We start from the raw sequence: 12,306 nt of genomic DNA, 5'->3' as shown, positions 1-12,306 counted from the left end.
AATTTTAGTATATGTATCTCGATTTGGTTATCTTTCTCTATTTGGGCACATGTTTTGTAAATACCAATCCTTTTTTGGACAGGGATTTTATTTTTTTATAGGTCTTACATGGATGACTCAAACATTAACTTGCAAACTTCCTTTTCAACAATTTGTCTCCACAGACCTTTTCTTGAATTCTCATGTTATATGCTTAGTTTGTTTTTGCTGCTTGTACAATTTTATGGTTCATTTCCTAATTCATTTATACTGAAAGGCTTTTTCTTCTTTTACCCATCGGATATACTTATTCTTTTAGCCCCATCATTTTTGTTATTTTTTTTATTTATCGAATTGGCTTCATTTTTGTTATTCTTCTGCATTGTTGTATAAACAGTATGCCCTCTACAACTCCCATGCAATGTGTGGGTCTTCTTATTTGAGTTATATAATACGTTGCATCGGGTGTGTTTTCTATAGTTGTAGTCTTCAAATAAGTTTTTTAGATGTGAGTTAGTATGGCATGTTATGCTATAAATCATTTTTCGTTCCTTTATTTCTTGAGATAGAACATAGCTTCAACATATTGCCTTCATTCATAAACTTCTAAAACCATTTTTTGCCCATGGGTTCTAGATGTAAGAAACAAGCATGCAGGTAGGCCTGTCAATGGACCGGATTTGATTCGAATCCGAATCCAAAATTGCTCAAATCCGATCCAAATCCGAATTTCATAAATCCGATAGCAGTAATCTGAATCTGTAAAATTGGATATCCGATCCGAAAATACAAATCTGATCCGATTTTTTTTTTACTTCCAGAATTTCAGCAAAAACGGGAAAAAAAAAAATTTAAATGGTGATTTAGAGAGAGAGAGAGCAAGCAGTCTTGGAGGCTGCCGTTGCTTATGAGCTCATCGCGGCTCTTTAAGGTCGGCGGAGAAGCCCCTAACGGAGACAATGTAGTCGGACTCGATTTGGCCGGCGAAGAGAAATTTGTTATAGAATTTGCGCTCGGCCTGGATGGAGCCGACGTCGATGACCTCGATGGCAATTTCTTCTTTATTGATGGTGGTAGTGGGGAGGGAGCCGCGGTAGACAAAGTCACAGCCACCACGGCCGATTTAGTGGGAGGGGAGAAAGAAGAGGTAGCGCGGCGGAGGGCGGAATAAGGATAGCGGTAGGGGGTTTTGAGTCGGACAGGAAGGTTCGCTTGCGGGTGAGTTTGCAAAGGAAGATGGTTAGGGGAAAGTGAGGGAATCGAAGTTGAAGAAGCTTTCTGGAGCTCTGCTATTATTTACAGATGGTTGGCGGAGGACGATGCATATATGTCAGAAAATAGGGTTTTTAAAAAAAATATAGTTCAGATCGGATACATTACGGATTTAATCCGATCTGATCTAAATCCGTATTTGGATTACCGGATTCAGATTATTGGATCGGCGTTGTCGGATTCGGATCAAATCCGATCCATTGACAGTCCTACATGCAGGTAAATTAGTGACATTGTGTGTGTGTGTGTTTGGGGGGGGGGGGGGGGGGGGGGGTGCATTTAACTCTGTATGTTCAAGCATGCATGCGCTCATATGAGAGGTGCATCCCATTATGATATGTGGTCTTCTTATAACTTCTATTTGTTGTTGAAGCATAATGCCTGTCTATGCCCATTGACTCTTTTTCATAGCAATAACTCCTTATATGTGTGCAACAAGAGAATCTAGAAACTACTTATGTCATTTTGATTTCTTTTGCCCATTTCCTATCATTTTCGAGTTTTAGGATTAAGATACGAACAATGTGAGAGAATGAACAAGTAAAGTTTCACTGCCATCTGTTTATGAAATGTGGTCAAATTGGTAGGTCGAGAAACAATCATCATTCTTTTAGCTTTACTTTTTAAGTTGGGCCCATATTTCTTTCTCTACCAACGAGACCTGGGCATGTTAGCATACTTATATTGTTTAACTATTCCAGCTTGTCTTTCTTTTCCAAAAACTTTTGCATTAACATTTTTTTTGGCAGATTGATAACATCATGAAGTTTATGAATCTTAGCAGTTCTCGTGGAAAAAGCACTAACATGTATCTATAGTCAACAATGTAAAGTTACTTTTTTGTCCATCATCAATAGCGGCTATGTAGCATCAACACTTCGCCGGAAGCAACGTGTCGGTGTCGGGCACATTTTGGAAACGAACACACTCCGGACATGTGTCTGACACTTAATCATAAAGTGTCCTTATTTTTTCTCAATATTTAGGAGTTTGAGATGAAGTGGTGATCACATGTCTGGAGCGTGTCTGTGTCTGGCACCGGTATGTTGCTTCCGGCAAAGTGTCGGGTCTACAATGTGTGACATGTCCCCTAGTCGTGTCCCCCATTTTTTGAAAATTTGTGTGTCGGTGTCGTGTCCTGTGTCAATGTCGCACTACGTAGGATAGCAGTATTTGCAAACTTAATGGGCGTTATATTTTCCTCGTGATCATAGATTCTTCATACCTAAATAATAAAGTCAACTTTGGTGGTACAAGATTTAGAGAGAGTGAGAGTAATGATGATTTGTGATTCTAATGGGGACTTATAACATGTTAGTTTAGCAAGTTTCAAGTTGGCTTAGTTGAACTTAAAGAAGTTTTTCCAGTTAGATAGTAGTCCAGTTTGTCAAAGATAAGCGTTGAGCCAGACTACTATATATGGTTATTGTGGAGGCTTCGGTAATGGCCTCGGTTATCTAACCGGACCACCATTAGCCGAGGTCTCATATCAGACGGGACAGCGTACATTCTCCTTACTCGCTCGGCGTCAGGTCTCCTGTTGATACTTCGGTTAATTACCGAAGTGTGCATTCCGTTAGGGTCTCTTGGCAGAGTGCAGCATAGCAGGAGGGGACCAAGAGCGACACGTGGCGAAAAGGATCATCTGGGCAAGGTCTGCCCATGTGCTTCGTAACCGTCTTATCCCGTGCGTCATCTATGATGTCACCAAGGGCGGTTACCTAAGCGTGACCTCCACGCACTAGCTTGGAGCCCAAGTTAACCTAGGTTTATAAATACAAAGGGATACTCATCTTTGAGAGGTATGCCATCTTTTCCTAACCCTAGACCTAAAAGCAACTCTCCTTACATCTAACTTGATCGTCGGAGGGTCACTGGGCTATTCCAGCCTTAGTGACTTGTTGCAGGTTCAGCGGCGGAGGAACAGAGCAGCGGAAGTGAAGTACTGGTTCAGGCCAAGGTCCCTCCTCCTAAATCGAACCCCTACAATTGGCGACTCTGCTGGGGACCTAGCCATCCTTTCAACTTTCACCTCCCCCCTTCTGCTCCGTTAAAACATCCAGAATCAAACATGGTGGAGATCGACGACGCACATCACGGTGGTACCGCCCACGGGCTCGGTTCCCTCGTGGACCACAGCCTGGCTTCTGGCGGAGCGGCGGCCCTTGGAAAGACCCACATATCCATCGGAGTTGGCGCCGGAGCGTCAGCTCCAGACGCAGGTCCATCCTCCGAGCTCCACTCCTACATCCGCCATCTCGAGCGCAAAATCGACGATCTCACGACGGTTGTGGACCGCGACAGACACGTCCGAGACGAGTTGGCGGAGATCAAACACCTCCTCATCTCCCCATCTCATTCCTCCGGGAGCCGCGGCGGAAGAACAAACCGTCGCACCCCCCCACGCAGTCACGAAGCCGGTCACCTGCTAGAGCACAGATCCCGCCCCTCAGTCAAGGACCGTCTTGAGTCACCAAGAGCGGCGAACACTTGAGCCCCAAAAGACGCATCGCACAGGGACCGTTCTCGTTCCCCTGTGCAACTTCGAAGGAGATCATCGGCCTTTGACAGGCTCGGTGGTGCGAGCGTCTCTGCCTTCTCCACCCACTCGGTCCTCATGGGCAAGACAGGCCGAGAATCTACCCCTAGCCTCACAAGGGCATCCAGGGGAGATGACGGCCTTGTCGAGATCCAAACTAGAGGATACCGAGAGCGGCTGAAGAGCCCTCGAGCCAGAAGTCCCATTGTCTCGCACCCCGGCGGTGCACACAGCAGGAGCCCGGTCACCGAGCGCCTCGAGCCTTCCGCTCGGGATAGCTACCGACATCACCGCCAAGAGCGTTTTCCCAGGAAATCGGTTAGTACTGACCCAAAGAGAAAGGAGCATGAACGATTGGACAAACTCGTTCCCAAGAAGCGTACAGCGACCGAGCGTCCAGACGGCCCCGACCGTTCGATCCGACCTCATCGCGATGCGCGACTTGCACGACTCACGACCTCTCCCTTCACAAGAGAGATCGACTCGGTTACCCCCCCCAAAGGATTCTCCCAACCCAAGTTTGCCAAATATGACGGCAAGACCGAGGCGTACACTCATCTGGTCCAGTATAAAACCGTCATGTCTCTGTTTCTTCGGAATGAACCTTCGGACGACGCTTTCCTGTGCAAAGTGTTTCCAGCAAGCCTCGGCAACCTGGGCCTCACCTGGTTCAATCAACTCCCGGCTCGGTCAATCTCCTCGTTCGACTCCCTCTGTGACGCCTTCATGGCCCGGTTCGTAACGAGCAACAAGCACGAGAAGGAGATCGACTCCCTCTTAGCCCTCCGCAAAAGGAACGACGAAACGCTTCGGCAGTACGCCGGCCGTTATTGGGAGTTGTTCAATGAGATAGAAGGTTGCGACGGTGTCATCTCTGCCCGAGGATTCAAGCTCGGTCTCACCTCCCAGGACGAGCAAGTTTATGACGACCTCGCTCGCCATAAGCCGAACTCTATGAAGGACCTTATGACTCGAATTGAGGGCTGGTGTCAGCTCATCGAGTCCAAGGCAGAGAGAGGCATCGGGAAGCCTACAAGTTCAAAGACATTAAACACCTCAGTATCAATACCGGTCCCAGCACCTGTCTCAACACCGAAGAAACAGGTCAACACAATCAAGTAGTCGCCAAGGAGGGGACCGAAGCCAAGCGATTTCAACGCAGAAAAAACCGTCTTCACCATTCCCATCTACCGGATCATCGACCAAGTGAAGGACCAGCCCTTTTTCTCCTTCCCCAATCAAAAGCTCGGAACCGAAAATGGGAAAATCAAGAATCCCATCGTTCGATGCAGTTACCATAGCGAACAAGGTCACTTCACCACGGCATGCAAGCCCTTCAAGGCCTACTTGGAACAGCTTGTTGCTAGTGGCCACCTCGGCAACTTCATCGATCACGAGAAGACGACGGCTCGGGCACAGCGGACCGAAACTAACACCGAGGAAGAAGTACAGACAATCCACGTCATACACGGTCCATTGAACCCCGAGGCCGCTCGAGTCATCCGGGCAGAGCTGAATGAAGCCTCCTCCTCCAAGCAGGTCATGTTAGTTGGCCCCAAACCAAAGCGCCCCAGAACCGACGACGGCTCCAAATGGACGATAACGTTTACCGAGAAGGATCTCGACCGCGTCCAACTTCCCCACAACGACGCCCTCGTGGTCACGCTACGCATCGGAAATTTCAACGTCCGTCGCGTCCTCGTAGACCAGGGTAGCTCGGCCGAAGTCATGTACTACTCTCTTTTCAAGGATCTGAAGATTCCCGAAACCGACCTCCGTCCCTCCGAAGTTCCCCTTATCGGCTTCAACGGAGCTCCTGTTTGGCCCATCGGTATGATCACTCTTCCTGTCCGTGCCGGCTCGGTAACGCTTGAAATGGAATTCGTGGTGGTCGACGTCCCTGGCCCTTACAACGCCATTGTCGGTCGAACCTGGCTGCATAGGCTTAAAGCGATTGCCTCCACTTATCACCAAGTGGTACGTTTCATTGGCACTAACGGGCACCAGGAAGACTTATACGGAGACCAGACCGCGGCCAAGCAGTGCTACGTCAACGCCGTCCGAAGCACCAAACAGACCCCCCGGGTGAATCTCATTGAAGCCCCCGAAGCCCCAGTTTTGGAGGACGTCGGCAGATCCCCCGACGACAAAACAGTTGAAGATGTGGCCACAATCCCAATCACCGAGGACGGCTCCCGCTTCTTCCTTGTCAGTTCCTCACTTAGTGATACTGATCGGAATGAGACGGTAGCTTTTCTCAACCGAAACATTGAAGTGTTTGCCTGGACCCCCTATGAGATGCCGGGGCTCGACCCCTCTTTCATCTGCCACGAGCTCAACATCGACAAAGCCAAGCGATCGGTCGTACAGAAGGCACGACGGTCCTCTCCTATTCACTCCGAGGCCGTCATTGAAGAAGTCAACCGACTCCTAAACGCTGGGGCAATCAGAGAGGTCCAGTACCCCAAGTGGTTGGCTAACACCGTCGTAGTCAAGAAGAAGAATGGCAAATGGCGTGTCTGCGTCGACTACTCCAACCTCAACGACGCTTGCCCGAAGGACTTCTTTCCTCTTCCCCGTATTGACCAGCTCGTCGACGCCACCTCCAGACACGAGCGACTCAGCTTTTTGGATGCGTACCGGGCTACCACCAGATCGCCATGAGCGAAGGCGATATCGAGAACACTGCCTTCATTACCCCCCACGGGATCTTCGGTTACCTTGTCATGCCTTTCGGTTTAAAAAATGTCGGAGCAACCTTCCAGCGAATGATAACCAAGATGTTCGAGCGATTACTGGGCGACACTATGCTGGCATACATTGACGACATGGTGGTTAAAAGTCTTCATGCCGGTGATCATCTAACTCACCTCGCTGAAGTCTTTGAGATACTCGAGAGCCACAAACTCCGCCTCAATGCCGAGAAATGCGTCTTCGGCGTCAGCTCCGGCAAATTTCTTGGCCACCTCGTCTCCCAACGCGGTATTGAGGCCGATCCTTCCCAAATTCGAGTTATTGATCAGCTCTCGGCTCCCCACAACAAGCGCGATGTTCAGCGCCTAACCGGTATGGCTGCTGCTCTGAATCGGTTTATAAGTCGCTCCTCGAACAAATGTCAGCCATTCTTCGCACTACTAAAGGGCAGCCGACGAAGCTTCAACTGGACAGAAGACTGTGACCGAGCCCTCCTGCGACTAAAGGAGTATCTTTCCACGGCTCCACTCCTCGTCACTCCTAGGGACCAGGAAGACTTGTTCCTCTATCTAGCTGTCTCTCCGCACGCCGTAAGCTCGGTGCTCGTCCGACAGGAGGGTCGGGAGCACCAGCCGATCTACTACTCCAGCAAAACCATGACTCCTGCCGAGACGCGTTACCTCCCCCTGGAGAAGCTCGTGCTCGCCCTCATCTCAATCTCCTGAAAGCTTGCCCCGTACTTCCAGTCTCATCGCATCATCATCCTGACCGAGTTCCCCCTCAAATCTCTTCTCCGGAAGGCCGATCTCTCCAACCGAATCTCACAATGGGCCGTTGAGATTGCCAATTTCGAAATCCACTTTCAGCCTCGGACAGCAATAAAGGCTCAGGTGCTGGCTGACTTCATCGCAGAGCTTACACCGTCCAACGTATCTGCTTCGGCACCCACACCGAGCACCGAAGCAGTACTCCAGGCCAACCCTAGCACAGCATGGCAGCTCTTTCACGGAGATGTTTGGAAAATGTACGTCGATGGCGCATCAAACAGCCGAGGCGCAGGTGCAGGCGTCGTTCTTCTCTCACCCTCCGGTGTCTTGCACAAAAGCTCCTTCTCCATCAATTTCCCAGCCTCTAACAACGAGACCGAATATGAGGTGTTGATTTCCGGACTCAAGACTGCCGAAGCCATTGGCATCGAAGAGCTCGTCGTTTACAGCGACTCCCAGTTGGTGGTTAACCAACTCTCTGAAGAATATGAAGCTCGGGATGACCGCATGCGTACCTACCTCAGCGCCGCAGTCCAGCTCATTCAACGCTTTAAAGCAATTAGAGTCGAGCATATTTCAAGGGAACAGAACACCCACGCCGACGCCCTGGCAGGGCTCGCTTCGGCATTCTCATGTACCGGGCACCGATCCATTTCTTTCAATTCTATTGACAAGCCCAGTTTTGAGCTCGAAGACCTACAGAAGGAAGTACTCAACATAGAGCTCGGCCCGAGCTAGATGGATGAAATCGTCCTTTACCTGAGGGAAGACTCCCTTCCCACTGACAAAAAGGAGGCTCACCGACTCCGAAACAAAGCTGCTCTCTTCTGGCTCAATCCCAACGACAAGCTTTACCGAAGATCATTTACCGGTCCGTACTTATTGGTTGCGCACCCACATCAAGTTCCGGGCATCATCGAAGAGCTTCATTCCGGTGACAGCGGTTGTCACTCCGGTGGACGATCGCTCGCCCACCGAGCCCTCACTCAAGGATATTGGTGGCCGACAATGAAAAAGGACTCTGAAGAGTTCGTCAAGCGTTGCAAGAAGTGTCAGATGTTCGCTCCAATTATCCATCAGCCGGCCCGGGACCTTAGCCCTCTTACCAGCCCCTGGCCCTTCTCCCAATGGGGCATGGATATCGTTGGAAAGCTCCCTGTCGCTCCGGGTGGATTCAAGTTCCTCTTAACCGCAACCGATTATTTCTCAAAATTGGTCGAAGCCGAGCCCCTGATCACCATTGAAGAAACAGACGTCATCCGCTTCGTATGGCGAAACTTAATCTCTCGCTTCGGTGTGCCATTCGCCATAATTACAGACAATGGAAGGCAGTTTACAGGACAGAAGTACCGGGCCCTTCTTGTCGAATACGGTATCAAATGGGATACATCCACCCCGGCTTACCCCCAGGGCAACGGACAGGCCGAGGCTGCAAACAAGGCAATTTCATCTGGACTCAAGCGCCGACTCGAGTCACGACGGGGGAAGTGGGCCGAAGAGCTACCCAGGGTACTCTGGGGCTACCGTACGACGCCTCGGCGATCAACCGGTCGCACTCTCTTCTCCTTGGCATTCGGAATGGAGGCGGTCATCCCACTCCAAGTCGGACTCCCAACAATCAGAACAGAAAATTTTGATGAGTCGGTCAACAACACCACCATTGCTTCGGACCTCGATTTAGCTGAAGAAGAACGGGACAACGCAAGGATCAAGCTCGCTTCATACCAACAGGAGGTTGCAAAGGGTTACAACCGAAGCGTGCGCCTCCGGTCGTTTAAGCCTGACGATCTCGTTTGGAAAAAGGTGGTGGAGAAATCCAAAAAGCGAAAGCTAATGCCCAATTGGGAGGGTCCTTACCGAGTTCTCAAGCACCTCGGATCGGGTAACTACAAATTGGAGAAGCTGGATGGTTCCCCCATTGCTAAGTCATGGAATGCAAACAACTTGAAAAAGTTCTACGGATAGTGCTCGGTTACCGAAGCCCGTTTGGCCTTTATTACGTTGCATTTTCTTTTAAGAAAGCTTTGAAGGCAATCTGCTTATGTATTGACAATACTCCAAGTTTTAATGAGAATTCTCTTCGGCACTATTCGTACACTGATTGTTTAAATTACTTATACTTGGTCTGTTCTTACCCGGACCATTTTATACCGACTTCAGGGATATTGTTCTCCCATAGGTGATACCCTCGGACAAAATTCCCACCAAGTCGCCCAGGCCTCTTCGGTCGTTTGGATTTCTGGTCACTCGCTGTAAGGATACTCGGCTTTTCTCTCCGAGCCCCTTATGCCGACCCACCAGAAATTTCCAACTGTTCGGACTCGCTGCGTCACGAACCTATGGCAGAAGCCATACCCCTTCGTGACCCCGGCCTACATCCCTAGCAGTAAAACCATCTCGCGTCTGCCCGATAGACTCTTTTCTATTAATAAGCAGGGGCGTGCAAGTCAAATATTCATTGAACGGTTGCTTCTGATTCGATCCCTACCGACCCTCCTACTAGCAGGGGCTTCGGATCAAATCACTTTTTCTTGATTAAACATCTTTTTTATGCTTGGCAAATAGATTCGGTTAATGCTTCGGTTTATACTTGTTTCTACAAACTTTTCAAGTCTCACCGAAGCAGGGGCATCTTAAACCAATGAGCAAACCAATCATACAAGCATTTCAAAGATTTAACATTCAAGAAAACAAAGCATCATAAAGTTTCAGCAACAATCCATGAGCAGAAAAGTCACTGCTTCAATATCAAATATTTACAAACTCTGGAACGGCAAACTCCAAGTGTCCGGAGCCGTCCAGTCAAAAGTTGCAGAATCAAAAGATGTGAAATCTCAAAAGTAAGTAAAAGAAGACTATCCTAAGAGTGAGCAAGGTGGTCAGGCTGGTCCTCGGGCGCTGGGGCATTTGGATCGGCTTGGTTCCCGCGGCCCTGGTCCTCGGACGCAGCCTCCACCACCTCCTCCTCCTCTGGCAGGATGAGCTCCTCGGGAGGCGCCTCGGGAAGCGTTCGGAGATCAGAGTCTTCAGGGAGGTTGAGCCTCCTCACCAAGGCTTCATGGCCATACCGAAGGCCGTCCAGAAAACGGTCCCGGTGCAGCTCAGCCTCAATCTCCCGAACCTGCTTTTTGTACTCTACTCCGGCCGCGTCCCAGCCTTCATCGTAGCCTCCCTTCCTGGCAAAGTCAACCTCTGTGGCCCGGGTGACTCGCAGCGTGTTGGCATCCTCCTCGGCCTTGGCGGCTCTGGCATCTGCCTCCACCCTCTCCCTGTTGCACCTTCGAAAGTCCGCCAGGTAGAGCTCGCAAGTCTCCCGAGCCAGCTTGAGGTCTTCCTCTTTCCGAGCCAGCTCCCGAGCAAGCTTGTCAGTCTTCTCTTCCTGCTTTTTGCACCGGTCATTGATAGCCAATGCCCGAGCACCAGCCTGCAAACAGAAAAATACAAGAAATTCAACAAAATGCAAACTTTCAGATTGAAGGAAATGGGACGCAAACCATTAACTTACATTGAAGAGGGCCTGAGCTATCTCGGCCGTAATGTCTTCGGTCAAGCCGGTGACAGCCCTGGCATCCCTAGGAAGGATGCTTCCCTGGAGCATCCCGAAGGCCACGCCGAGGTTTTTGACACTGTCGGCATGGTGGATCGGGCGGCCAGCAAAGTGGTGGAACTCCGGAGCCCAGGGGAGGTCCCTCGGGTTGACCCAAGAACCCTCTTCCGCTACTCCGGTCCCCCCTCCGGCCTCTTTCCGCTCCTCCTCGATCAGGATTGTCTCCTGACCTCCGTCTTCGTCTTCCCCCTCCCGATGAGTCCTCTTCTCCGGGGGCTCCTGCGGTGAGACTGGGGACGCCCTCGAAGTCCCGGCACCAGGAGTACCGAGGACTGTCCCTCTGCCCCGACCAGCAGGTCTTCGGCGCCTGAGGTTCAGCACCTCCCGAGTTCCAGGTCCCGCCATCTCCGCGCTCAAGCCGGTCCTTTCTGGCGTCTCCCGGTCGACCTCTTCTCGGATAACTCCCCGAGGCACGAATGTGCTACCCTCGGCTTCGTTCTCCCCGCCTGTCCTCTCCCCTCTTCCTACACCTCTTCCGGCTCTCCCTCCTCGGCCTCGCCCCAGACCTGCCCTTAGAACCCCCTGCTGCCTCGGTTTCTTCTTCAGAAAGCCTGTATAAGTTGGGGTGTACCCGAGTAGCTCAGGAGCGTACCGACTCGAGATCAGGATGGCGAAAGCCGTTGTAATTCGGGCTCGGTCAGCTCTCTCCCGAAGTTGCTGAACGATTCCCTCGGCTGCACGGCAAAATCAAAACAAGGGATTACTACAAAGTACACAGGGCATAACGAAAACAAACAAAACTTCTACCGAAGAGTAAGTTCTACCGACCAGGAGCCCCGGTCCCAAATTGCACCCTGGTAGTCGTATCGGCATTCTCCCCGAGCCCGAACATGAAGTTGCCGGTTACCGAGAGGTAAATATTTGCCCACTCCTCGGAGTCGGGGAGACGATCGACAAGGAAAGTATCGTATCCCGTCCGGCAAGAGAGGTAGTACCGGTTGCTCTCCCGGTTAACTCCTAGGAGGTATACTCCGAAGAGCTCCTCGACCCCAAAAGTCAGATTGAACTGCCTCCTCAGCTCAATAATGCTTGTGATGATCCGGTAGGAGTTTACTGTAAGCTGGGAGGAGGTAAGGGAAACGGTTCGCAGGACTCGTCGGACAAATTGGTGGAGGGGGAATCTGATCCCTCCCTCGGTGATTGCCATCAAGGGAAAGATCAATTCCCCCGGTCGGTGAGGAAGTGTCTTCGGGTTGTTGTCAGGAAGCAGCCGGACTTCCACGTCAGGAGGGATGCTGTAAACCCTTCTGAACTCGGCGAGGGCAGCCGGTGTCCCATTAAAGTATTGGTTCAAGTAAGGGCATGGCCTCATCGGCCTCCTTCGTCCCCGAACCTCCTCGGGGGCATCAGCGAATGGGCCCGGTCCACGGCCAGAAGTGCTTGGGATTTCCATCTCCCAAGATGCGAGGGCTGTAACTGGGCGCGAAGTTCTAGGGTGGCCTGAGGGC

Source organism: Rhododendron vialii, chromosome 13a (assembly GCF_030253575.1).
Source record: "Rhododendron vialii isolate Sample 1 chromosome 13a, ASM3025357v1".
NCBI classification, from domain to species: domain Eukaryota; kingdom Viridiplantae; phylum Streptophyta; class Magnoliopsida; order Ericales; family Ericaceae; genus Rhododendron; species Rhododendron vialii.
Note: the sequence above shows the minus strand (reverse complement) of the source record.